General features: G+C 36.0%; 1 protein-coding gene across 7 annotated transcripts in view; it reads left to right on the top strand.

Annotated features, from left to right (window-relative positions):
- The window catches only part of SLC16A7 (solute carrier family 16 member 7), a 209,704-nt gene that overhangs the window by 135,990 nt on the left and 60,950 nt on the right, over positions 1 to 12,764 (top strand). The window contains exon 1 of one of the 7 annotated variants that reach the window (XM_023591479.3): positions 7,750 to 8,092. The exons of the other annotated variants lie outside the window; for them this stretch is intronic. The gene's annotated coding sequence lies outside the window, so the exon portion shown is untranslated. Of the gene's footprint in view, positions 1 to 7,749; positions 8,093 to 12,764 lie in introns of those variants that run through there. 7 annotated transcript variants of the gene reach the window in all.

Below are 12,764 nucleotides of genomic sequence, written 5' to 3' on the forward strand. Positions count from 1 at the left end.
CCAGAGTTTTTGGAATCCATAATTCATAAGGAGAAATATCCTCTGACACTAACTTAGGCACCTTGCCCATCAAACAGATCTCTTAATCTTCTGTTCCTATTTATGTGAATTGTCTTACGTCTAAACCAAAAGATTGGGCTTTTTAAAGTTAAAAATAACCAGGAAAAACAGCATTTCAGTTTCCTTGGCTGCTCAAAGCCAAATTTCATGCAACAGTTGCTTAAACAATTGGGATTTATTAGCTTACAGTTTTGAGACTAAGAGAAAAATCCATATCAAGCATCATCAAGGCAATGCTTTTTCCCAAAGACTGGTGTCTGGGGCTGGCTGCCAGCAATCCTTGGTCCTTGGCTCATTTGTCAATGGCAGTGTACATGGCAGCCTCTCCATTCTCTTTCAAGTTCTATTGAATTTCATCTTCTTGCTTCCTGTGGCTTTTTCTACCTCCATATGAATTTCATTCCGCTTACAAAGGACTCCAGTAATAGGACTAAGATGCATCCTCATTGAATTGGGCCACACCTTAACTGAAGTAACCTCATCAAAAGGTCCTACTTAGAGTGGTGCTACTTACATTCAAAGAAATGAAGTAAGTTTAAAAGCTTGTGTTTCTGGAGTATATATAGTTCCAAACCATCACAACTAATATGTGACTTCGTTAATAGATTAAAGGAAATTTCCAGCTCTCAATTCTCTTCCCCTCCTAGTCTTACCTATAATATTGTTTTTCCATCCAGCCTTCCTGCACATATCCCAAGACCCTTAGAAAGTTTTGTACAGTTAGATTAGAAACAAAAGGGAGAAAGGGTTATTGCACCACAAAATAATCATAAACATGTAATCTAAAGCAAATATGTTTATGAAATTTCTGTCATGATAGGTCCTAAATATCTTTATGCCAAGTGTATTTTTCACCTGACCTATTTCCTTTTATGTAATAAGTAGCTACCACGCATACTGCAGATTAAATTAAACAAAATGTTCAGGCTCAAATACATATAGATTTTTACATTTAGTCTTAGATATGTTCAAAACTTTTGACTTAGATATGAAACTACACTTAAGGCTTTTTTAGAAAATCTTAAATTATGGCAGAAAAAAATAACCTTTTACATTTGTATAGCATTTTAAAGTTTATAATATCCTTTAACGTATATTTCCTTATTTGAATGTTAAACAACATATAAGTCTAGAGATGGAGTACAATCATCATTTTCCAAATAAGAATACTGTTCAAAAATGTTAAATGGCAGACAAAAGATCACAAGATTCATGTATAGGAATGTGAATTTTATATCCCAAGCCCTGTGCTTTGAAGTATTTGATAGTAGGATATGAGTCTTAGACATAATTCCCATTCACCTTTTTCTCCACTTTTTCAAAACATTGAGTTCATCAGCTTTCCAAGGGCTGTGGACTTAGAATAAAAAGACTAGATTCTATCTTTCCTCCACCATTTTTTAGCCATATGACTCACTCCTGCCAGTCACCTAAACTCTCTGAGCCTTACTTCACCTGTAACATGAAACAATAAAGGTCCTGGCTCTTTGACACAGAGGTCATGTGATCCTTGATAAAAAAGAAAAGTACTCTGAAAATGGCTAAGTGCTTTTGTGACCCAAACCAAATATTATTTAATCCTACTCTGGTAGTTTGTAATGAGGATATCACCCTTAGGTAAAAGACATAGGGTCAAACCTGAGCACTACCACCAGAAGCTGTGAGATCATGGACAATTCCTTGAACCAATCTGAGGATCTATTTAGTCAACTGTAGAATAATTACTTTTGAGTGATATTTGTATCACTGAAGTAGGGATATGTACGCTTTACAGATTATTGTGAGAAAGCATATGAGATGAACAAAAGTGTGAGAAGTCTCAACACTGAAAAATGTTATACAAATATCCATATATATGAAGAAAAATCTTTTTAGTGTGTAGTTTTGTTTGTTTTTTAGTCCTTATATCAGAAAATGTCAGGGTTTCTGAACATTTATGGTTTTAAAGGAAATCACTAAAGCAGTTACAAGAATGGGTACTATACAAGGAAGATCTTATGTTACAGCCTAGTTTATGACTTCTTCCTGGCTTTATATTTTTGCCTTTTTTAAGGAGTTTCAACTCATTTCTCCCTATATTCTTAACTTTCTCAAATATCCAAGATCCTTCTGTTTCTCCTACTTTACAAGGGACTTCATAAAATTGTACTGACCTTCCATACTGATTCCTCCCTCCATGTATAATTCATCACCCTACCTACTCTATTAAATTGACTGCATGCTTGAGCTAGATCTAGTTCAATTTCTAGCCTATTCCAGTGTAGGCCTCCTCTCCCCTCTGCCAACACCAATTTTGTAAATGAGAGAGTGTTAGTTGAAGGGCTGATTTTTTAAGAGTTGACATAACAGATCCCTTTAAAAATGTCTTTGTTAGAAAAGTGCAATTCATTCTCACTGGTATATGGGGGAAAAAATACCCAAAATTGTCAAAGTGAGGAAAAATCAAAAAGGGCTCAGAAAAATGAACAAACCTATTTGAATGGGAATTTTATACCCTCAATGTGCAACTGTGCAACTGTACAATTTGTCCCAATTCAAACCTAACCTTCTGGCTATAGAGGTGGTTAATAGAATTATCCAGGAGATTGTGATTAAAATGATAAATTTTCCTAAAATTCACATAAGATTACAGATGAATTTGGGAACTTTTATGATTTAGGTAATTATAGTTCTCTATTTATGTAATTAGACATTCCTCAGATGTGATCAAAGAAAAATTATGAAAACATACATATTAAAGAAAAGTTGTTTCATTAGGTTTCTCATCAGATTTTTAAAAAAACCCTCATATATTACATTAAATACATATTTTCATGCATTACTTTCTAGTTTCTTAAAATTCAGCTTGATGTTTCATTTATTACACCAACAATAAAGCCCAATGCATTTCCCTTTATAATAACTAAATCATCTTGAAAAGTGTTTAAACATGATACAGAATCAAAAGCAAAAGTGTCTTTTACAGCTCATGAATATATTTTGAACTTTCCCTATATGTGTTGTGATTTTGGTGGTAAACAGGTCAGGTATAAATGGTATACCACTATAAGTTTCCTGAAAAGTTATCATGATTTGAGGCATATTTTACTTGTACCTCAAAAACATAGTTTTCATATTGGAAGAAAATTCTTTTTGCTGCTAGGAAACCTAAATAATATTTCATCACAAGCAAAACATGCTATGTCCTTCCTGAAATGAATGTATTTCATTGGATCATTTTAATGTGCTCTGACTGAAGAATATCAATATTACTCTTCAGATGAAAGGTGGTTCCAGTAATGTCTGATGTCTAAGCATCATTTGTAATACAAATTATGGGGAGCCTGTGGCTTAATGGCCACTAATTTATTTTGAATTTATGATGCATTAAGCTATTAGAAATAATCTGCTTTGCCTCATTTCATGGGGAATAAGCGTTCTGTTTGTGGTAGGTTGCTTTATTTCTTGATGTCAGATAGGAATATATACCCATTTTAAAAGAAAAAATCTGCAAGAAACTGGGATTAGGTCAAAAGTCTACCAATTCTCTGTAACAGTTATCATAGGTCATACATGTGCCTTATCAAAAAATTAGTCCTGCTGGTATTTCATTATATCAAATATAAATTTAGCTGCTCTTTTCCCAGTTTTTTAACAATTTCTTAATGTCTATCATGAAATATTTCAAAGTAATTAGAATATTATAAATTGTATATACTGGCGTTAGAGTAAAATTAAACTCTTAAATGTGTGAATGTTTATTAGGTATAAGTACTAGGTGACAGGTATTATAGGAAAAAAGAGGGGCAGAATGCATTCATTCACCCGTCATAGAAATGATAATCTATTTGAGGTAACAAGATGGAAAAAATATATTTTTTTTAAAGATTTATTTTTTTAATTTCTCTCCCCTTTCCTCCCCTCCCCCACTCCCACCCCTAGTTGTCTGTTCTCTGTGTCCATTCGTTGTGTGTTCTTCTTTTTTTGTCCGCTTCTGTTGTTGTCAGCGGCATGGGCATCTATTTATTTTTGTTGCGTCATCTTGCTGCGTCAACTCTCCATGTGTGCAGTGCCATTCCTGGGCAGGCTGAACTTTCTTTTGCACTGGGCAGCTCTCCTTACGGGGCGCACTCCTTGCGCATGGGACTCCCCTACACGGGGGACACCCCTGCGTGGCACAGTACTCCTTGCACACATCAGCACTGTGCATGGGCCAGCTCCACACGGGTCAAGGAGGCCCGGGGTTTGAACCGTGGACCTCCCTTGTGGTAGAGGGACACCCTATCCACTGGGCCAAGTCCACTTCCTGGAAAAATATTTTTTATTGCGTTACTTTAGTTGGTGATTTAGTGAGCGATCAGTTCCAATGTCTGAACGATACGTAGTGTGAGTAGATGGAAACACAAGAGAATGTCTCCAATGACAAACATCATAAAAGTTCTTATAGCAGAGTTTGAGTTTGACTTGATTTTAAAGAAAGTACAACATACAATATGTGCATAAAACATGTTGGGGACTGAAGAAAAAGAATTCCTAGGAGGTGGGTGTTGAATGGTTACCTGGAAACAGATTTCATGACTATGGAATAATATAAGATAGGGAAGCATTGAATGAATGCTTTGAATGCGCGCGCACACACATAAATAAACCAAAGACAAAAACGAAAGTGTTTTGAAAGTAATTTCAGTTGCCATACCTAAACTTCCACTCCTGCAGCCGCTAAGGTCTATTGAAGGATGAGACCTTCAAGTGAATTAATTTTCTCCCTAGCCTTCAGGTCAGACATGATTTCAGGGCCTACTTGGTTCAGGAGGCTCCAGTTGATCTCTTACTGCACTACACAAAGACTGTAGAGACATATCCACCAAGAAAGAAACATCATTGCAGTTAAATCGTCCCTCTACACAGCAGCTTGGACAGACATTACTTTAGGACCCTAATCAAAACAACTTTTAACCAAGATGACCAGATTCATTAGGCCTTGCTGCCTAGTTCTGTCTGGAAATTAAGTCCATTTACTTTGTCATCTTGGTCACTCCTTTAGTAATAAACACAGATCCTCTTGATCGCCTGCTCTCTCTATGCTTAACTTTCCCCCCATGCTGACCAATGTTTCTTCTCCAGGGATTTCTATTCCCACATTGACCTCTCTCCTAATTCTTCCCACTGAGCACTCTGGAACTGCTCTTACATTACATGTTGGGTCTTTTCTTCCGTCCATCCTCAGTCTCTTCACTGAACAAGCATTCTGCCTCCTTCTCTGACTCAACTCCTGCTTAAGTGAAAGCAGCATATTGTCACACAACATTTCAACAGTGAATCACTGACACCCTCCTCCACCACTCCAAGATTCAACTATTTGTATTTGTGCACCCAGGCACAATTGTATGTGAGATGGGAGGGGGAGATGAGACGTAAAAGACATTTCAGGTCAGCATCAAATGGGAAGTACAACTCATTTGCCTGCTCCATCTAATGGTACCCAGTAAGCTAGTTTGTTTGAGAGAATTTTGATACCTACTTAAAAGCTTAGAGTATAATAAAGAGGCTCCTTGTTGCTTATGAAATCATTGGCAAATTAAAATTGAAATTTTATAATAAATGAAAATGCAAATGTTTTAGTTGACTATATTATTGCAAAAGAAGAACTTCAGGGCAATTCATTGGAGCTCTCAGATTATTGCTTAGTGATTGGCCTTTAAAAATAATCAATGCAATTTCTAAAACCTCTTTCCTGTTATAACATCATTAAATAATCTTACTTTAAAGTGTATTCTTTTAGGCAATTGATCACTAACAGTGTTACTTAATTTCTGTGGCTAAGATAACAGTGAGCTAACACCTTGAGGACCTAGGTAAATTAAATGGGACTTTTCATAGTTTTTCTAGTGTTTCTAATTTGAAGAGACTGAACTTCTTTGAAATGACTTGACTTACTTATCTTGATTATAAAATTGTCCTTGTCACAGGCTTGCCCATAACTTTGAACTAGTGTTCTTGGTCTGGTAGAATAGCTGAATTGAACTATACTGACTTTAAGTTCTATTTCTTTCTGCCAACTCTTATACCAAGCCAACTAAGTGAGGAGTTTCTTGCTTCTGTAATAGTTTAATACCCCAGCTTGTGTCCCACAGGCCATTGTTATAAAATAGAGTATACACAAAGAATTCATGGATTACAAAAGTCAGTAAAGCTTTTCCTCTACAATATGAGATGAAGATCATCATTCTCATATTTCAGTTCATCATTTTTTTGCTTGTAAAATTTATACCACATTATACCCTCCAAGAATTCCAGACTGTGCATTCTCCTGATGCCTTATCTCAGAGGTAGTGCACTAAAAGGAAATGGGTTCACATCTGCCAATTCCAGGGCAAGTCTCTGGTCTATTCTGGCCTGGTCTGCTCAGCACATGTACCACATTTGATTTGGATGGTTTCAGTTTTGATTTGGAGAACTACTTTATCAGTCTAGGTCACACCATCATGAAAATGAAGTCTTTCTGCCAAGGCATAAATAAATATATCCATAAATTATGAAAGTACAGTGTTAGATTTTCCAAGATAATGTACCTTTTACTAACAAAGTATATGTGTGAATGATTATGAATGCAATTGTCTACACTTAGGACAGTAGGTAAACTAAAAAATAAAATTAGGGTGTTAAATATTGCAAATCACTTGATTTTAATCTCATTATTTCAGGAATGTTTGTGGGTTTAGTTGCAGGAGGTCAAAGCAGTTCTTAACTGGTACCTTTTTTCTCTAGGTAAGTAGTTTGGGAAGGTCATCTGCTGCGCTATGGTCAAGTAGGGAAAAGGGAAGCTTAGAAATTTGAAGAAAATGGAGAAAAAGTTAAATAATCATTAAATGGGGTTTGATGGATTTGACTTAAAGAACTGCAGTCGTATGGCTGCACATTTTGGAGGTTGGCACCCTCAACAAGAGAGGTGAATAACAATTATTTAGTCACATTTTCTTACTACACCTTAAGGGAGTAAATATTAGCCAACTTCAGATAACTACAGCAGTTCTTAATGAGTAATTGGTGACATTATTAGAAAGCTGAGTAGGACAGTTTGGTGTTGGCAATGAATACGTTCAAGCTGGATTATTACCATATTTATAAAGCAAGGCGAATTGAGAATAGGAAGACTTTTCAGCTTGGAAAGTCTTTTCTGACTTTTCCAATTTCATCAAAATTGGGGAATTATTTCTATTATTACCATTTTGACAGGTATATGTGAGGGGACTTATTTAACTGTTATTTTTAAAAGCAGAAAGGTAGTACCAGTCAAAATGAATAATTAGTATAACAATAATGCAATTGCTTTAACAAATACCTGGAAGTAATACTGTGGGCTGTGTCCTCACATTGCTCATTTTCTTGTTTGCCACTGCAGACTTTAGAGTTAGAATTATCTACACATTTCTCAAAATTTTCCTATTGCTTTTTTTTTCTTATTTTACCAGCTTCAAATTCTAAATAGGCAAAGTCTCTGCCTCTATTTCCAAAGTATAGACTATGTTTTAGGCTTCCTCCTTTTCTTTTTTTGGCATTTGCACCTTTTACTTGCCACATAATTTTCCTGCTGAGTGTCTTGCTGGAAATAGTACTAACTCATGCTTCATCCTTGCCTTGAGGAAGAACACGCTATCAGTGTTCACAGGCAAAAGGCTATGAGCTCAAAGCCTAGGACTGTTAACTTACTTTTATGCAAAAGACTAACTTCAGGATCTTGATGTTTTTATAAAAATAGATTTCTTTATTCTACCCCCAAATATTCTAATACAGTATTATGGTATGTAGGGCAAGTTGTACTGTGCTGTGGAGCACTTTAAGAAACCATATATAATCTGGAGAAAGAAACTTGACAATAGTGCTGGACAACTGGTAATACCTTCCTTGTGTTGACTTTTGGTTCTAGGGCCAATGGGCTCATTAGAATTTCATGAAGATGCTTATTAAAAACAGGACAAAAAATCCAGAAAGTCAGTGAAATGTGGGATCTGCTCTAGGTTGGAAAGTTATATCCTTCAGAAGGATCCTAAAGGTAAGTTGTCCTGGAGATATGACTTGCACAGCAACTGCCCTTTCCCCTCAGCTAACACCATCCTTTTTACCCAGATAGAATCTCTGCTTTAAAGAAACAAGAAAACATTGGCTTGAACCTCAAGAAAATCCTCAGGAACCTCTGAAGACAGTCAGGGGCTAGAAACAGTAACTTTATGCAATTGATTAGTTGGTTTAAAGCTAATTTTAGTCCTTGGAGGGAACTGACACCTGTTCAGTGTTCACTTTACTTCTGGCCAGCTCTGCACAAATTCCCCATATGACACCTTGGGCAGGGGAGACAAGTGAAAACTCACTATGGATGTGGGTAAATTAAGATTATGCTATTAGAAAATAATTAGAGATGAATGAAAAATGAAAACACAAAATACCAAAACTTAGGAGACACGGTAAAGGCAGAATTCAGAGGAAAATGTATAACTTTAAATGCTTACATTAAAAAATACGAAAATCTCAAATCAACAGCCTAACCTCACAGCTAGAGGAATTAGAAAAAGAAAAACAAACTAAACCCAAAATTATCAGAAGGAAGGAAATAATAAAGATTAAAATGGAGATAAGTTGAGAATAGAAATAAGAGAATCAGTAAAACCAAAAGTTGGTTCTTTGCAAACATCAGGAAAATTATCAAGTACAGCACCCTGTCAGTGGCCTTGCTTTGGAATATATGCTCCCCAATGTAATAGAGTTAGACTCATTTATAATTTCCCTACACATGACTCTTCTACCCCTTTTAATTGAACCTATATTTAACATTATACTCATTAAATGTATGTCCCAGAGATTTAAATCTTCAGCCTGTTTATATGTTGGTTAAGCCCTGAACCTCAGCAGAGTTGCAACACCTACCCTCCAGTTCACTGGAATTACCCAGGACAACTAATGAAATGATGATGATAGATAATGCCCATCCCCAAAACAGAGAGTATCTACAACTGCAAGTAAGACAGTTCCATGCATCTGCCCCATGGGATCTAAGCCCCCTCTCAGTGGGAAGCAGAGTGGGCATCACCATCCCCAAATTCTCAAGACTGAGGAATGAACAAACATGAGAGAATACAATGATGGACTAAAATAGACTTATTCTAGCAGTGGTCACCAGAGGATCTGAGGGAAGGGAGAGAGAAGAATAGGTATAACATGGGGCATTTGGGGTCATTGGAATTGTCCTGCATGAATACAGACCATTATACATTTTGTCAAAACCTATAAATTTGTGTGGGACAAAATGTAAACTATAATATAGACAATAGACCATGGTTAATAGCAATGCTTCGATATGTGTCCATCAACTGAAACAAATGTACCACCCTAATGAAAGATGTTGTTAATGGGGAAAAGTAAGAGAGGGGAGGGGTGGAGTATATAGGAATCCCCCTATATTTTTTATATTTGTGTAACATAAAGCGTCTTTCAAAATAAAAAAAAGATTAAAATAAAAAAGAAAATTGCTAAATCTTTAGCTAGACTAACAAAGAAGAAGGACAATGCAAAGAACTAAAATCGGAAATGAAAGATGGAACAATACTCCTAACCTTTACCTTATTAATAAAAGATTCTACAAGAATACTATAAACAATAGTATGAGAACAAATTAGGTAACCTAGATTAAATGGATGAATTCCTAGAAATACACAAAGTACCCAAACTGAGTCAGAAGAAACAGAAAATCTCAATAGAACAAAAACAAGAGATTGATTCAGTCATCAAAAACCTCCCAGCAAAGAAAAGTCCAGGACCAGAAGGCTTCACTAGTGAATTCTACCAAACACTCACAAAAGGAATATTGCCAGTGCTTCTCAAAATCTTTCAAAAAAAATAGAAGAGGAGGGAATTCTAACTCATTCTGTGAAGCCGGTATTATCATAATATCAAAGCCAGATAGATATCACCAGAAAAGAGTATTATAGACCAACAACTCTTACTAATATAAGTGCAAAAGTCCTTAATAAAATATTAGCAAACCAAATCCAACAGCATATTAAAAGGTCTATGTGCCAAGAATAAAAGGGATTTATCCCCAGTATGCAAGGGTGATTCAAAAAGGATAATAGTCAATATAATACATCTAATTAAAGGGGGGTGGGCAACTGCATGACCATCTCAAATGACACAAAATTTGGCAAAATCCAACTCCTTTTCATGGTATAAACACTTAGAAAATTAGGAATAGAAAAGAACTTCCTCAAATGATAAAAAGTATTTATGAAAAATGTACAGCTAACACATACTAAATGGTGAATGACTGAAAGTTTTTCTGATAAGATCAAGAACAAGGTTGTCCATGTCTTTGCTATTGCTATTCAACATTGTACTGGAAGTTCTAGCCAGAGATATTAGATAAGAAAAAGAAATCAAAGGCATCCAAATTGGGAAGGAGGAAATTAAACTCACTATTCACAAATAATACCATCCTATATGTAGAAATCCCCAAAGAATCCAAAAGGAAGCTACTAGAACTAATAAATGAATTCATTAAAATTTCAGGTTATGAGATCAACACACAAAAATCAGTTGTGTTTCTATTCACCATCAGTTAACAATCTGAAAAGATAATTAAGAAAACAGTTCCATTACCAGTTGCATCTAAAAGACAGATATGCCTAGGAATAAATTTAATCAAGGAGGTGAAAGACTTGTACACCTAAAACTATTAAAAATATTTTCTGAAGGAATTGAATTAAATAAGTAATAAGTAAATGGAAAGACATCCCATTTTCTTTTTTTTTTTTTTTTTAAGATTTATTTATTTATTTCTCTCCCCTTCCCCCCTACCCCAGTTGTCTTTTCTCTGTGTCTATTTGCTGCGTTGTCTTTTGTCCGCTTCTTTTGTTGTCAGCAGCACGGGAATTTGTGTTTCTTTTGGTTGCGTCATCTTGTTGTGTCAGCTCTCCGTGTGTGCAGCGCCATTCCTGGGCAGGCTGCGCTTTCTTTCACACTGGGCGACTCTCCTTACGGGGCGCCCTCCTTGCGCGTGGGGCTCCCCTACGTGGGGGACACCCCTGCATGGCAGGGCACTCCTTGTGTGCATCAGCACTGCGCATGGGCCAGCTGCACATGGTCAAGGAGGCCCGGGGTTTGAACCGCAGACCTCCCATGTGGTAGATGGATGCCCTAACCACTGGGCCAAGTCCGCCGCCAACATCCCATTTTCCTGGCTTGAAAGACTTGATATTAAGATGTCAGTACTACCCAAAACAACCTAACACATTCCCTGCAATCCCTATAGAATTTCCAGCAGCCATATTTTCAGAAATAGAAAAGCTGAACCTCAAATTCTTATGGAATTGCAAGGGCCCAGTTTGCAAGAGCCAAAACTGTCTTGAGAAAAGGAGAATGAAGTTAAAGGACTCATTTCAAAACTTACTACAAATCTATACCAATCAAAACAACCTGATACTGGTGCAAGGATAGACATATAGACTAATGAAATAGAATTGAGAGTCCAGAGATAAACCCACACATCATGTCCAATTGTGTTTTGATAAATTTGTTAAGGCCACGCTATGAGGAAGGAATGGTCTCATCAACAAATGGTGCTGAAAAAACTGATTTCTGCATGATGAAGGATGAAATTTGATACCTACCTCATACCCTATATGAACATTAATTAAAAATGGATCAGTGACCTAAATTTAATAGTAAAACCATATAACTCCTTCAAGAAATTATAGTGGGCCGTCATGACCTTGTGTTAGACAATGGATTTTTAAATGTGACACCAAAAGCATGAACAACTAAAGGAAAAATAGACTATACTTCATCAAAATTAAAAACTTTTTGCATCAAAAGATATTTTCAAGAAATTTAAAAGGTAACCTACAGAATGGGAGAAAATAGTTGCAAATCATATACCCAATAAAGGTTTAATATCCAAAATGTATAAAAACTACTGCAAGTCAACAGCACAAAGATAAACAACCCAATTAAAAATGGGTGAAAGACTTGGATAGCTGTTTCTCCAAAGAAGACTAGAAATAGTCAGCAAGCACAAAGATTCTCAATATTATCAGTCTTTAGGGAATTGCAAATCAAGACCGCAATGAGATACCACTCCATACCTACTAGGATAACTATTTAGAAAAAGGAAAAAAACCCACAAGTGTTGGCAAGGATGTGGAGAAAATGGAATCCTTATTCATTGCTGGTGGTAATATCAGATGGTATAGCTACTGGGAAAAGCAGTTTGGTGGTTCCTTAAAAAATTAATCATAGAATAACCATGTGTCCCATCTATTCCACTTCCACTCTTTGTATAGACAAAAAAGAATTGAAAACAAGGGCACAAGCATGTTTGTAAGCCGATGTCCATGAAAGCATTAGTAACAATAGCCAATAGATAAGAACAACTCAAGTTCCCATCAGTCATGAAATGATAAATCAGATTTGGTACATACATATAGTGGAATATTTTCAGCCATAAAAAGGAAGAATATTCTAAATTTCAAACATGGATGGACCTTGAAAACATAATTAAAATAAGTCAGACACAAAAGAAAAAATATTATATGATTCCACTTATATGAAATATCAGAATAGGCAAATTCATAGAGACAGAAAGCAGATTAAAGGTTACCAGGCCCTAAGGGGAGAGAGGGATGGGAAATTAATCCTAATGGCACCAGAGTTTTGTTTGGGATGATGAAGAATTT

Source organism: Dasypus novemcinctus, chromosome 12, assembly GCF_030445035.2.
Source record: "Dasypus novemcinctus isolate mDasNov1 chromosome 12, mDasNov1.1.hap2, whole genome shotgun sequence".
Taxonomy (NCBI): Eukaryota; Metazoa; Chordata; class Mammalia; order Cingulata; family Dasypodidae; genus Dasypus; species Dasypus novemcinctus.